Source organism: Anomaloglossus baeobatrachus, chromosome 6 (assembly GCF_048569485.1).
Source record: "Anomaloglossus baeobatrachus isolate aAnoBae1 chromosome 6, aAnoBae1.hap1, whole genome shotgun sequence".
In the NCBI taxonomy this organism is placed as follows: Eukaryota; Metazoa; Chordata; class Amphibia; order Anura; family Aromobatidae; genus Anomaloglossus; species Anomaloglossus baeobatrachus.
In genome coordinates this window covers 33397748-33409776 of record NC_134358.1, presented here as the reverse complement: position 1 = coordinate 33409776, position 12029 = coordinate 33397748, and the positions used below count along the sequence as shown (strand labels likewise).

General features: G+C 42.2%; 1 protein-coding gene across 1 annotated transcript in view; it reads right to left on the bottom strand.

The window, feature by feature from the left end:
* The window catches only part of ST3GAL1 (ST3 beta-galactoside alpha-2,3-sialyltransferase 1), a 63232-nt gene extending 51620 nt beyond the window's left edge, over positions 1 to 11612 (bottom strand). The window contains exon 1 of the mRNA XM_075316182.1: positions 11546 to 11612. The gene's annotated coding sequence lies outside the window, so the exon portion shown is untranslated. The remainder of the gene's footprint in view (positions 1 to 11545) is intronic.
* Positions 11613 to 12029: the final 417 nt, after the last annotated feature.

Genomic DNA, 12029 nt, shown 5'->3' with positions numbered 1-12029 from the left:
GTCTTTGTCAGCCAGAATGAATAATCCCCCAGGTAAGCAGAGAGTTTAGATGGATCCCAGGCCCCCCTCCCCGAGACTTAGGGACAAAAGCCCAGCAGGGGGTGATTAACCTGCAAACAGGACAATGTACACACAAGGAATACAAAGAATGGACAGGGCACCACGCCTAGAATACGAACCTAGACAAAATTAAACACAACCCCCCATATTCCACCATCACACCCCATTATTATTATTATTATTATTATTTTTTTTAAACTTGTGAATTTATTTATTTAATTTATTTTGCACCAAGGATGACACCCATCCACAAGTGTCTGGATGGACGTCCACCACTGGCGTTTGAACTATAAAAACATTTCATGGATATCCATTATTAACTCACAAGTGAGGAACTTCGTGGACACTGTGATCCCCTTTAGATTTATGGCACTAATTAAACCTGAAGTGAAGGATGATCCCTGCTGACCTTGAACCTCCTGATCCCATTCAGCGCTGGTTCCTCATTTAGGACAGGTGGTGCCTAGATGGTTTCAACATCAACCGGTTGTATACGTGCGTTTTGTCTCGAAGTCTGCACCATTAGGCTATGTGTCCACGGTAGAATGTTGCTGCGGATTTTTCTGCATGAAAATCTGCGACTTTCGCGGAAAATCCGCACCTTTTTTTGCCGCGGATTTACCGCGGAATTGCCGGGGATTTTTTTTCCTCCATTCTATAGCCAAAATCCGGATCAAAATCCGCAACAATAATTGACATGCTGCAGATTTTTCCGGATCAAAATCCGCGGCAAATCCGTCGCGGAAAAATCCGCAGCATGGACACAGCATTTCCAAAATGCCATTGAAATGGCTTGGAAGTGCCGCTGCTGCAGATTTTCGGAAAATCCGCGGCTTTTCCACGAGAAATCTGCGCATTTTCCGCAGCGTGGACACATGGCCTTATTGTGATCAGTGACTCCAGCTCAGCTGGATGGTCTAATGGGGTCCGCGGTGGTCAGAAACCGACCTCCTGGCTTGTCCATCTACAATGCTTTAGACATTGCTAAGCAGATTTTCTTTAAGGCCTCCTTCACACGTCAGTAATTCCGGTACGTGTCACATCCGTTTTCATACGTATCGGAATCACAGAAATATGCAGACCCATTAAAATCAATGGGTCTGCACACACATAAGTGATTTCTCAAGGACCGTCTGTTATCCACGGAGAAGAGTCTGATTTTCTTCAGCAGCACGGGTGTCACCCGGACCTCACACTGATGTGATCCGTGTGACATGTACCGGAGAAAACACATGAAATGATTTTCTATACTCACTTGCTTCAGGGCCTGCTCATTATGCTCATGAATATTCACTGCACTGCAGACACGGAAGCAGCAGTACTGTAGACATCAGCGGCGTGGACAGATGAGTAAACAGTTTCGGCTCTCCGTGTGCTAGCACTGATAGCACACAGAGAACACACGTGTGCATAGTTACGGCACACAGAGGACCATACGCATCTTCAAAACGTCCCTGAAAAATGTACTGTATGTGTTTTTCACTGACATGTGAAGGAGGCCTATGCCTGTGCACTTCTCCTTAGCTGCACTCGGTTCAGGGGTCTATTGAGTGACCAGTTCATGAGTTTCAAGACGCGGACACACGCACACACCGATCTGATGGCAATTAAACTGCCTCTCAAGTATGAAAAATCATATTCCAAGTTTAGACACTAAGATATAGAGCCTTTTTTTTCTTTCAGGAATAGTGCCACACTCGTCTACAGGTTGTGTGTGGTATTGCAGCTCAGCTCCATTGACATTACTTGGGCTGAGCTACAACATGTGTCATTGTTTTTCAAAGTAATAAAATCTGTCTCTATTATAAATTTATATATATATATATATATATATATATATATATATATATATATATATATATATATATATATATATATATATATATATATATATATATATATATATACACACATATACATATACACACACACATATCTATCATCTATCTATATATACACGTATCTATCTATCTACAGTTAGGTCCAGAAGAAATATTTGGACAGTGACACAAGTTTTGTTATTTTAGCTGTTTACAAAAACATGTTCAGAAATACAATTATATATATAATATGGGCTGAAAGTGCACACTCCCAGCTGCAATATGAGAGTTTTCACATCCAAATCGGAGAAAGGGTTTAGGAATCATAGCTCTGTAATGCATAGCCTCCTCTGTTTCAAGGGACCAAAAGTAATTGGACAAGGGACTCTAAGGGCTGCAATTAACTCTGAAGGCGTCTCCCTCGTTAACCTGTAATAAATGAAGTAGTTAAAAGGTCTGGGGTTGATTACAGGTGTGTGGTTTTGCATTTGGAAGCTGTTGCTGTGACCAGACAACATGCGGTGTAAGGAACTCTCAATTGAGGTGAAGCAGAACATCCTGAGGCTGAAAAAAAAGAAAAAATCCATCAGAGAGATAGCAGACATGCTTGGAGTAACAAAATCAACAGTCGGGTACATTCTGAGAAAAAAGGAATTGACTGGTGAGCTTGGGAACTCAAAAAGGCCTGGGCGTCCACGGATGACAACAGTGGTGGATGATCGCCGCATACTTTCTTTGGTGAAGAAGAACCCGTTCACAACATCAACTGAAGTCCAGAACACTCTCAGTGAAGTAGGTGTATCTGTCTCTAAGTCACCAGTAAAGAGAAGACTCCATGAAAGTAAATACAAAGGGTTCACATCTAGATGCAAACCATTCATCAATTCCAAAAATAGACAGGCCAGAGTTAAATTTGCTGAAAAACACCTCATGAAGCCAGCTCAGTTCTGGAAAAGTATTCTATGGACAGATGAGACAAAGATCAACCTGTACCAGAATGATGGGAAGAAAAAAGTTTGGAGAAGAAAGGGAACGGCACATGATCCAAGGCACACCACATCCTCTGTAAAACATGGTGGAGGCAACGTGATGGCATGGGCATGCATGGCTTTCAAAGGCACTGGGTCACTTGTGTTTATTGATGACATAACAGCAGACAAGAGTAGCCGGATGAATTCTGAAGTGTACCGGGATATACTTTCAGCCCAGATTCAGCCAAATGCCGCAAAGTTGATCGGACGGCGCTTCATAGTACAGATGGACAATGACCCCAAGCATACAGCCAAAGCTACCCAGGAGTTCATGAGTGCAAAAAAGTGGAACATTCTGCAATGGCCAAGTCAATCACCAGATCTTAACCCAAACCCAATTGAGCATGCATTTCACTTGCTCAAATCCAGACTTAAGACGGAAAGACCCACAAACAAGCAAGACCTGAAGGCTGCGGCTGTAAAGGCCTGGCAAAGCATTAAGAAGGAGGAAACCCAGCGTTTGGTGATGTCCATGGGTTCCAGACTTAAGGCAGTGATTGCCTCCAAAGGATTCGCAACAAAATATTGAAAATAAAAATATTTTGTTTGGGTTTGGTTTATTTGTCCAATTACTTTTGACCTCCTAAAATGTGGAGTGTTTGTAAAGAAATGTGTACAATTCCTACAATTTCTATCAGATATTTTTGTTCAAACCTTCAAATTAAACGTTACAATCTGCACTTGAATTCTGTTGTAGAGGTTTCATTTCAAATCCAATGTGGTGGCATGCAGAGCCCAACTCGCCAAAATTGTGTCACTGTCCAAATATTTCTGGACCTAACTGTATCTATCTATCTATCTATACACATATCTACGATGCTCGCAAAAAGTATTGGCACCCCTGCAATTCTGTCAGAGAATACTCAGTTTCTTCCTGAAAATGATTGCAATCACAAATTCTTGTGAAAAAAAAAAAAAATCATCATAAAGCCAAATTGGATATGATTCCACACCAAACATAAAAAGGGGGTGGACAAAAGTATTGGCACTGTTTGAAAAATGATGTGATGCTTCTCTAATTTGTGTAATTAACAGCCCCTGTAACTTACCTGTGGCACCTAACAGGTGTTGGCAATAACTAAATCACACTTGCAGCAGGTGACATGGATTAAAGTTGCCTCAACCTCTGTCCTGTGTCCTTGTGTGTACCACATTGAGCATGGAGAAAAGAAAGAAGATCAAAGAACTGTCTGAGGACTTGAGAATCCAAATTGTGATGAAGCATGAGCAATCTCAAGGCTACAAGTCCATCTCCAAAGACCTGAAAGTTCCTGTGTCTACGGTGCGCAGTGTCATCAAGAAGTGTAAAGCCCATGGCACTGCGGCTAACCTCCCTAGATGTGGAAGGAAAAGAAAAATTGCCGAGAGATTTCAACGCAAGATTGTGCGGATGGTGGATAAAGAACCTCGACTAACATCCAAACAAGTTCAAGCTGCCCTGCAGTCCGAGGGTACAACAGTGTCAACCCGTACTATCCGTCAGCGTCTGAATGAAAAGGGACTATATGGTAGGATACCCAGGAAGACCCCACTTCTTACCCCGAGACATAAAAAAGCCAGGCTGGAGTTTGCCAAAACTTACCTGAGAAAGCCTAAAACATTTTGGAAGAATGTTCTCTGGTCGGATGAGACAAAAGTAGAGCTTTTTGGGGAAAGGCATCAACATAGAGTTTACAGGAAAAAAAAAAGAGGCATTGAAAGAAAAGAACACGGTCCCTACAGTCAAACATGGCGGAGGTTCCCTGATGTTTTGGGGTTGCTTTGCTGCCTCTGGCACTGGACTGCTTGACCGTGTGCATGGCATTATGAAGTCTGAAGACTACCAACAAATTTTGCAGCATAATGTAGGGCCCAGTGTGAGAAAGCTGGGTCTCCCTCAGAGGTCATGGGTCTTCCAGCAGGACAATGACCCAAAACACACTTCAAAAAGCACTAGAAAATGGTTTGAGAGAAAGCACTGGAGACTACTAAAGTGGCCAGCAATGAGTCCAGACCTGAACCCCATAGAACACCTGTGGAGAGATCTCACAATGGCAGTTTGGAGAAGGCACCTTCACATCTCAGGGACCTGGAGCAGTTTGCCAAAGAAGAATGGTCTAAAATTCCAGCAGAGCGTTGTAAGAAACTCAGTGATGGTTACCGGAAGCGGTTGTTCACAGTTATTTTGGCTAAAGGTTGTGCAACCAAGTATTAGGCTAAGGGTGCCAATACTTTTGTCTGGCCCATTTTTGGAGTTTTGCGTGAAATGATCAATGATTTGATTTTTGTTTCATTCTCTTTTGTGTTTTTTCATTGAAAGCAAAATAAATGAAGATAATACCAAAGAATGTGTGATTGCAATCATTTTCAGGAAGAAACCGAGTATTCTCTGACAAATTGCAGGGGTGCCAATACTTTTGGCCAGCACTGTATCTATCATAGATAATCTATCACATATCTATCTATCTATCTATCTATCTATCTATCTATCTATCTATCTATCTATCTATCTATCTATCCCTCTATCTATCTATCCCTCTATCTATCTATCCCTCTATCTATCTATCTATCTATCCCTCTATCTATCCCTCTATCTATCCCTCTATCTATCCCTCTATCTATCCCTCTATCTATCCCTCTATCTATCCATCCATCCATCAATCCATCCCTCTATCCATCCCTCTATCCATCCCTCTATCCATCCCTCTATCCATCCCTCTATCCATCCCTCTATCCATCCCTCTATCCATCCCTCTATCCATCCCTCTATCTATATAGATCAAATATAAAATGTTGAAATCACCACTAGGGGGAGCTCAGTGCTTTGCACTCAGCAATATTTCAGTATACACTATCATCAGCTCCCCCTAGTGGTGGCAGTGGGCATCAGAAAATCATCATTTTACATGAAGTCTATTAGGAAATTTCCATCTCTGTATCAGAAATACTGAACTGAAATAATACAGATAAAAAAAAAAAGAAAATAATCATCATGTGGACTATTATATGGTATCTGACATAAAATGCCTTCATTGTCTACAGGGAGTGTGAGTCACAGTCTAGCCCCGGGCTCATCAGTGGCCACAGAAAAGCCTAAAATAACCAGAAAAAAAACAGTAATAAACTTCCCATCTGTAGAAATCTCTCACAACATTAGATGATTAAACACGGGCGTTCCTGAAAGACAGGATAGGAAATGTACTGCAGATCCGCTGTACTCCACCCTCGTGCTGCCCGCCCGATGGCACAACATGTCACAAAAACAGCTACAGAACTAGACACCGGGAAAACACAGAAAACAGCTTTATACCGATGTAAGGACCAAATATTATACCAGAGACTGAAATGTCCCATCCACATCCAACACAGGATACTGCGAAATACCACCAAAATCACAATCATCTGCTACAGGTCTACAAGAAGCAGTATTATAGCAGTTATATTCCTGTACACAGGAGCGGTATTATAGTAGTTTTATTCTTGTACATAGGGGCAGTATTATAGTAGTTATATTCTTGTACATATGGGGCAGTATTATAGTAGTTATATTCTTGTACATAGGGGCAGTATTATAGTAGTTATATTCTTGTACATAGGAGCAGTATTATAGTAGTTATATTCTTGTACATAGGGGCAGTATTATAGTAGTTATATTCTTGTACATAGGAGCAGTATTATAGTAGTTATATTCTTGTACACAGGAGCGGTATTTAGTAGTTTTATTCTTGTACATATGGGGCAGTATTATAGTAGTTATATTCTTGTACATAGGAGCAGTATTATAGTAGTTATATTCTTGTACATAGGAGGCAGTATTATAGTAGTTATATTCTTGTACATAGGAGGCATTATTATAGTAGTTATATTCTTGTACATAGGGGCAGTATTATAGTAGTTATATTCTTGTACATAGAGGCAGTATTATAGTAGTTATATTCTTGTACATAGGGGCAGTATTATAGTAGTTATATTCTTGTACATAGGGAGCAGTATTATAGTAGTTATATTCTTGTATATAGGGGCAGTATTATAGTAGTTATATTCTTGTAGATAGGAGGCATTATTATAGTAGTTATATTCTTGTACATATGGGGCAGTATTATAGTAGTTATATTCTTGTACATAGGGGCAGTATTATAGTAGTTATATTCTTGTATATAGGGGCAGTATTATAGTAGTTATATTCTTGTACATAGGGGCAGTATTATAGTAGTTATATTCTTGTATATAGGGGGCAGTATTATAGTAGTTTATATTCTTGTACATAGGGGCAGTATTATAGTAGTTATATTCTTGTACATATGGGGCAGTATTATAGTAGTTATATTCTTGTACATAGGGGCAGTATTATAGTAGTTATATTCTTGTACATATGGGGCGGTATTATAGTAGTTATATTCTTGTATATAGGGGGCAGTATTATAGTAGTTATATTCTTGTACATAGGGGCAGTATTATAGTAGTTATATTCTTGTACATATGGGGCATTATTATAGTAGTTATATTCTTGTACATAGGGGCAGTATTATAGTAGTTCTATTCTTGTATATAGGGGCAGCATTATAGTAGTTATATTCTTGTACATAGGGGCAGTATTATAGTAGTTATATTCGTGAGCATAGGAGCAGTATTATAGTAGTTATATTCTTGTACATATGGGGCAGTATTATAGTAGTTATATTCTTGTACATAGAGGCAGTATTATAGTAGTTATATTCTTGTACATAGAGGCATTATTATAGTAGTTATATTCTTGTACATAGGGGCAGTATTATAGTAGTTATATTCTTGTACATAGGGGCAGTATTATAGTAGTTATATTCTTGTACATAGGGGCAGTATTATAGTAGTTATATTCGTGAACATAGGGGCAGTATTATAGTAGTTACAGTATATTCTTGTACATAGGGGCAGTATTATAGTAGTTATATTCTTGTACATAGGGGCATTATTATAGTAGTTATATTCTTGTACATAGGGGCAGTATTATAGTAGTTATATTCTTGTACATAGAGGCAGTATTATAGTAGTTATATTCTTGTACATAGGAGGCATTATTATAGTAGTTATATTCTTGTACATAGGGGCAGTATTATAGCAGTTATATTCTTGTACATAGGGGGCAGTATTATAGTAGTTATATTCTTGTACATAGGAGGCAGTATTATAGTAGTTATATTCTTGTACATAGGAGGCCAGTATTATAGTAGTTATATTCTTGTACATAGGGGCAGTATTATAGTAGTTATATTCTTGTACATAGGGGCAGTATTATAGTAGTTATATTCGTGAACATAGGGGCAGTATTATAGCAGTTACAGTATATTCTTGTACATAGGGGCAGTATTATAGCAGTTACAGTATATTCTTATACATAGGAGCAATCATGCATTAGTGATATTCTTGTATTTTTTATATTCTTGCTCTTGTATGTTCCATTTTTTGGTATTAAAACTGTCCATCAAGTCTTGCTCTAAAAACATTTCTTTGAGTCAATTAGTTCCCCGGCTGCTGAACATCTTAATCCGCGGTGTAGAACATGTAACTGTACACACGGCGGTGAAGCACCTGACACACTGTATAACATTACACCTTCAATATTTTATAGCGCGGTATTACGGTATGAGCTCAGTCAGGCGTATGTGGACGTCCTCGTAAACCGATATTACTGTTCCTTGTAAGCGCCGAGCTCCAGAAACTGTAGATATAAACCCTTAATGTAATGAGGCTCCGACCCTGGAGATGCACTGTGCAGCGTCTACAAGGCCAGATTACATTTATATTCCTTCAATCCAGCCTCGGATCATCCAGATTCTGCAGAACAGAAAAGCAAGAGATTCTAAAAGTTTTAGCAACCAGGAGCATAAGTGAGAGTGGCTGTCACGGGTGACAGACAGTCCTGTGGTGTCCGGCAATAGAAGGTCACAGCATTTGGCTACACAAACTTCTCCCTGACCTTCTATCATTCCTGCGTGATGTATTTGGTATCCTAGGTATTTCCTCTGCTTTGTTTTCATCCCTTTCCCTTTAGGATCCTGCGGAGTTCCTCAGCCTTTCAGCTGCTTTTCATCAGCACTTCCTCGGTGTCTATATATACCTTCATTTCCCCACACTCAGTGCTGGTGATAAGTCCTCTACTATTGACAAGTCTTCAGTGCAAGCAGTCAGCTCGCATTGATCTGGTGTAACCTGGTTGTTTGCAGTTCCTCTTCCTGAGTCATCTGGAGATATGTTGTTGATTTCTCCTCCTGTTTGTTATCCGTGTGTCTTCTTTAGAGCTTAGTGGGGCTGACAAGGAGATCATCCCATCCGTTTGTTACGTCACCACCGGAGTCTAGTCCATCGACTTCTGCTCCAATCGCCAGGCGACGCCGTGTTCCTGCCGTGGATGGTGCTGGTGATGGGAGAGGAGTCGATGCCAGCGGCGCAGGCTCTGCTCATCCACTGGGCTGGGTTATCTTGGGATCTGCAGTACCACTGGCTGACTGTGGGTGGCGTGTGTCTTCCAGCTGAAGTTGCCAGCGTTCAGCTACAGCCAATGGGAAGACACCACACCCTTCTTAGTTCCCCTCTTGTCTGCTGACCTCTGCCAGAGATAGTTCTGATTTCCTGGCTCCTGATCCGCCCTATTCTGTTTAGTGATTCCTGTGTGCTGACTTCTGCGTGTTTTCTGACTACCCTCCTGCTGCTGTTTTTGTACCTCGCTGCCCGATCCGGATTTGACCTCTGCTACGTTTTCTGATTACATCCTTGCCTGCCGATTCTGTCCCTGTTCTGCAATTCCTGGTTTGACCCTGCCTGACTACTACTCTCTCGGACTGCAGCCTTCCACAGGTAGTGATCTCCAGGGCCCTGTGTAATGCCAAATCCCTGTATAGGGGATAAAGGGTTTCAGGGTTCTGGGGGTCCTGCTTGGTGAGTGGCTTCCCTCTAGCCTCCCCATTACAGCCCATCTAAGTCTGTGGATCCAGGCAGGCGTTACAGCTTCCTTCCTAAGGCCTAGATCAGGGTCAGCCATAGCATAGGTGCGGAACCTATCCAGGGTGGTGAGGGAACCCAGGTCCCAGTGGTAGGCTTGGTCAGTGGTCATCTTCTCCCCCTTCCCTATACACAGGGTCCCCCTTCCCTTTTGCCATATGCTGGGTACTTTCCTGTACCTAGTGTGAAAATGGCCTTACTTAAGGGTCTCAACTTACAAGTAATGAAGAAACATGACTTTCATTGTATATCCAATCATAACGCAACCAGAGATCTAAGGGTGACTTATAGTGATATTCCACCCTAAACAAGGTATTAATAGTATTACCCCTACAATGCAATAAAAAAAATATAAATAAATCTTTATTTTTATATAGCACTAACATATTCCACAGCGCTTTACATACATCTGGAACACTGTCCCCATTGGGGCTCACAATCTAGAGTCCCTATCTGTATGTCTTTGGAGTGTGGGAGGAAACCGGAGAATCCGGAGGAAACCCACGCAAACACGGGGAGAACATACAAACTCCTTGCAGATGGTGTCCTTGGTGGGATTCGAACCCAGGACCCCAGCGCTGCAAGACTGCAGTGCTAACCACTGAGTCACCACAAGACTGCAGTGCTAACCACTGAGCCACCACAAGACTGCAGTGCTAACCACTAAGCCACCACAAGACTGCAGTGCTAACCACTGAGCCACCACAAGACTGAAGTGCTAACCACTGAGCCACCACAAGACTGCAGTGCTAACCACTGAGTCACCACAAGACTGCAGTGCTAACCACTGAGCCACCGTGCAATCACCAGAAAAGGGAATGTACAGTACGTCCTCCAGTCTCAACAAGTCAAAAGACCTTGGATGGAAGTAACTGTATAAAGCAGCAGGTTGCCTGGGCGTCCTGCAGCTCCATCCGAGTCAATGAAACTGAAGATACTGAAAGATAGCTGAAGACATCTGATGTGATAATTATAGTGACATATGGTCAATATATGGACCCTGATGAGCACAATATGGCAGCACAAGGAGTTCCCGCAGGTCTGTACTATATGTACCCAGCTTTCCGCATTGAGACCTTTGGCCAAGGCTCTGTATTGAATTTTGGTTAAAGTCGAGTCTAATCTCCACTACATTGGGATTCTCGCCCGTTATTGAAGTGTTAACCACAAAGACTTTATCTATGGATAGAGAAAACAATAAAAACCTAAAAAAACGGTGTAAGACGAACAAAGGCGCTGACGAGGGGGGGGGGGTTATGGAATTTGGCCATGTGCACACAAACAGCTGAAGTCTGGATCTCATCACGGCTTCCCCGGGGTCCCGGGCCCCTCCAGCAAATGAGGGAAATGTGCTAAGGAGTTTAGGAGCAAAGACTCGTTCTGAGCGAGCACGAAAAGAACAGGAGAGACACGCAGATATACCGCTACAACGGGAGAAGGAGCAGGTCCCCCATCTCAGGGCACGCCACGAGGGTCCGATAATCAGGGGAACCAGCTATGGAGAGAAGGAGAGACCCCCGGCCCCCATCCCCCATCTGCAGACACATCCAGGGCAGGAAAGTCCAGAGAGATGATTCCTGCAGACATAGAACCATGTTATACAGCGTCCATAGTGAAAGGATGTGTCCTCAATATCCCAGTGTGCTCCATGTTCTCAAAGACAAAGACTGTACAAACCTGCCCCGAACTACAGGAATCCACAAGACCCCGCCAAAATGAGCCGAATGATGGACGCACGTCACATCTAAGAAAGAAAAGAGAGAGGACACTGATAAAGCGTCAGACTCAGAGCATCACTGTACAGAGCAGCAATCCCATCTATATACAGGCAACACCAACACCAATTACAGCTAGTATATAAATATATATATGTGAAGCCCCACAGGTGTTGTATCGGTGCATACCTTCAGGGACTCCACGTAGCTGGTGCTGGTCACAGGTAGGAGATCTTCTTTGTAGTCGTGACGCCACTCTCAGTATTGCGGTCAGTGGGGACCGCCACTGCAGGTTAGAGGACGCCTGGGGCTGATGGTGGGTGCAGTCGGATGTAGTAGCCTCCTGAGAGTGAGGCAAGCCCCAGGGCCCAGTGTGGGTTTGTAGTACCACAAGTCGCAGAATAACTCAAACACAGTCTAAAAGTCTTTCAATGTGTTTACTCACT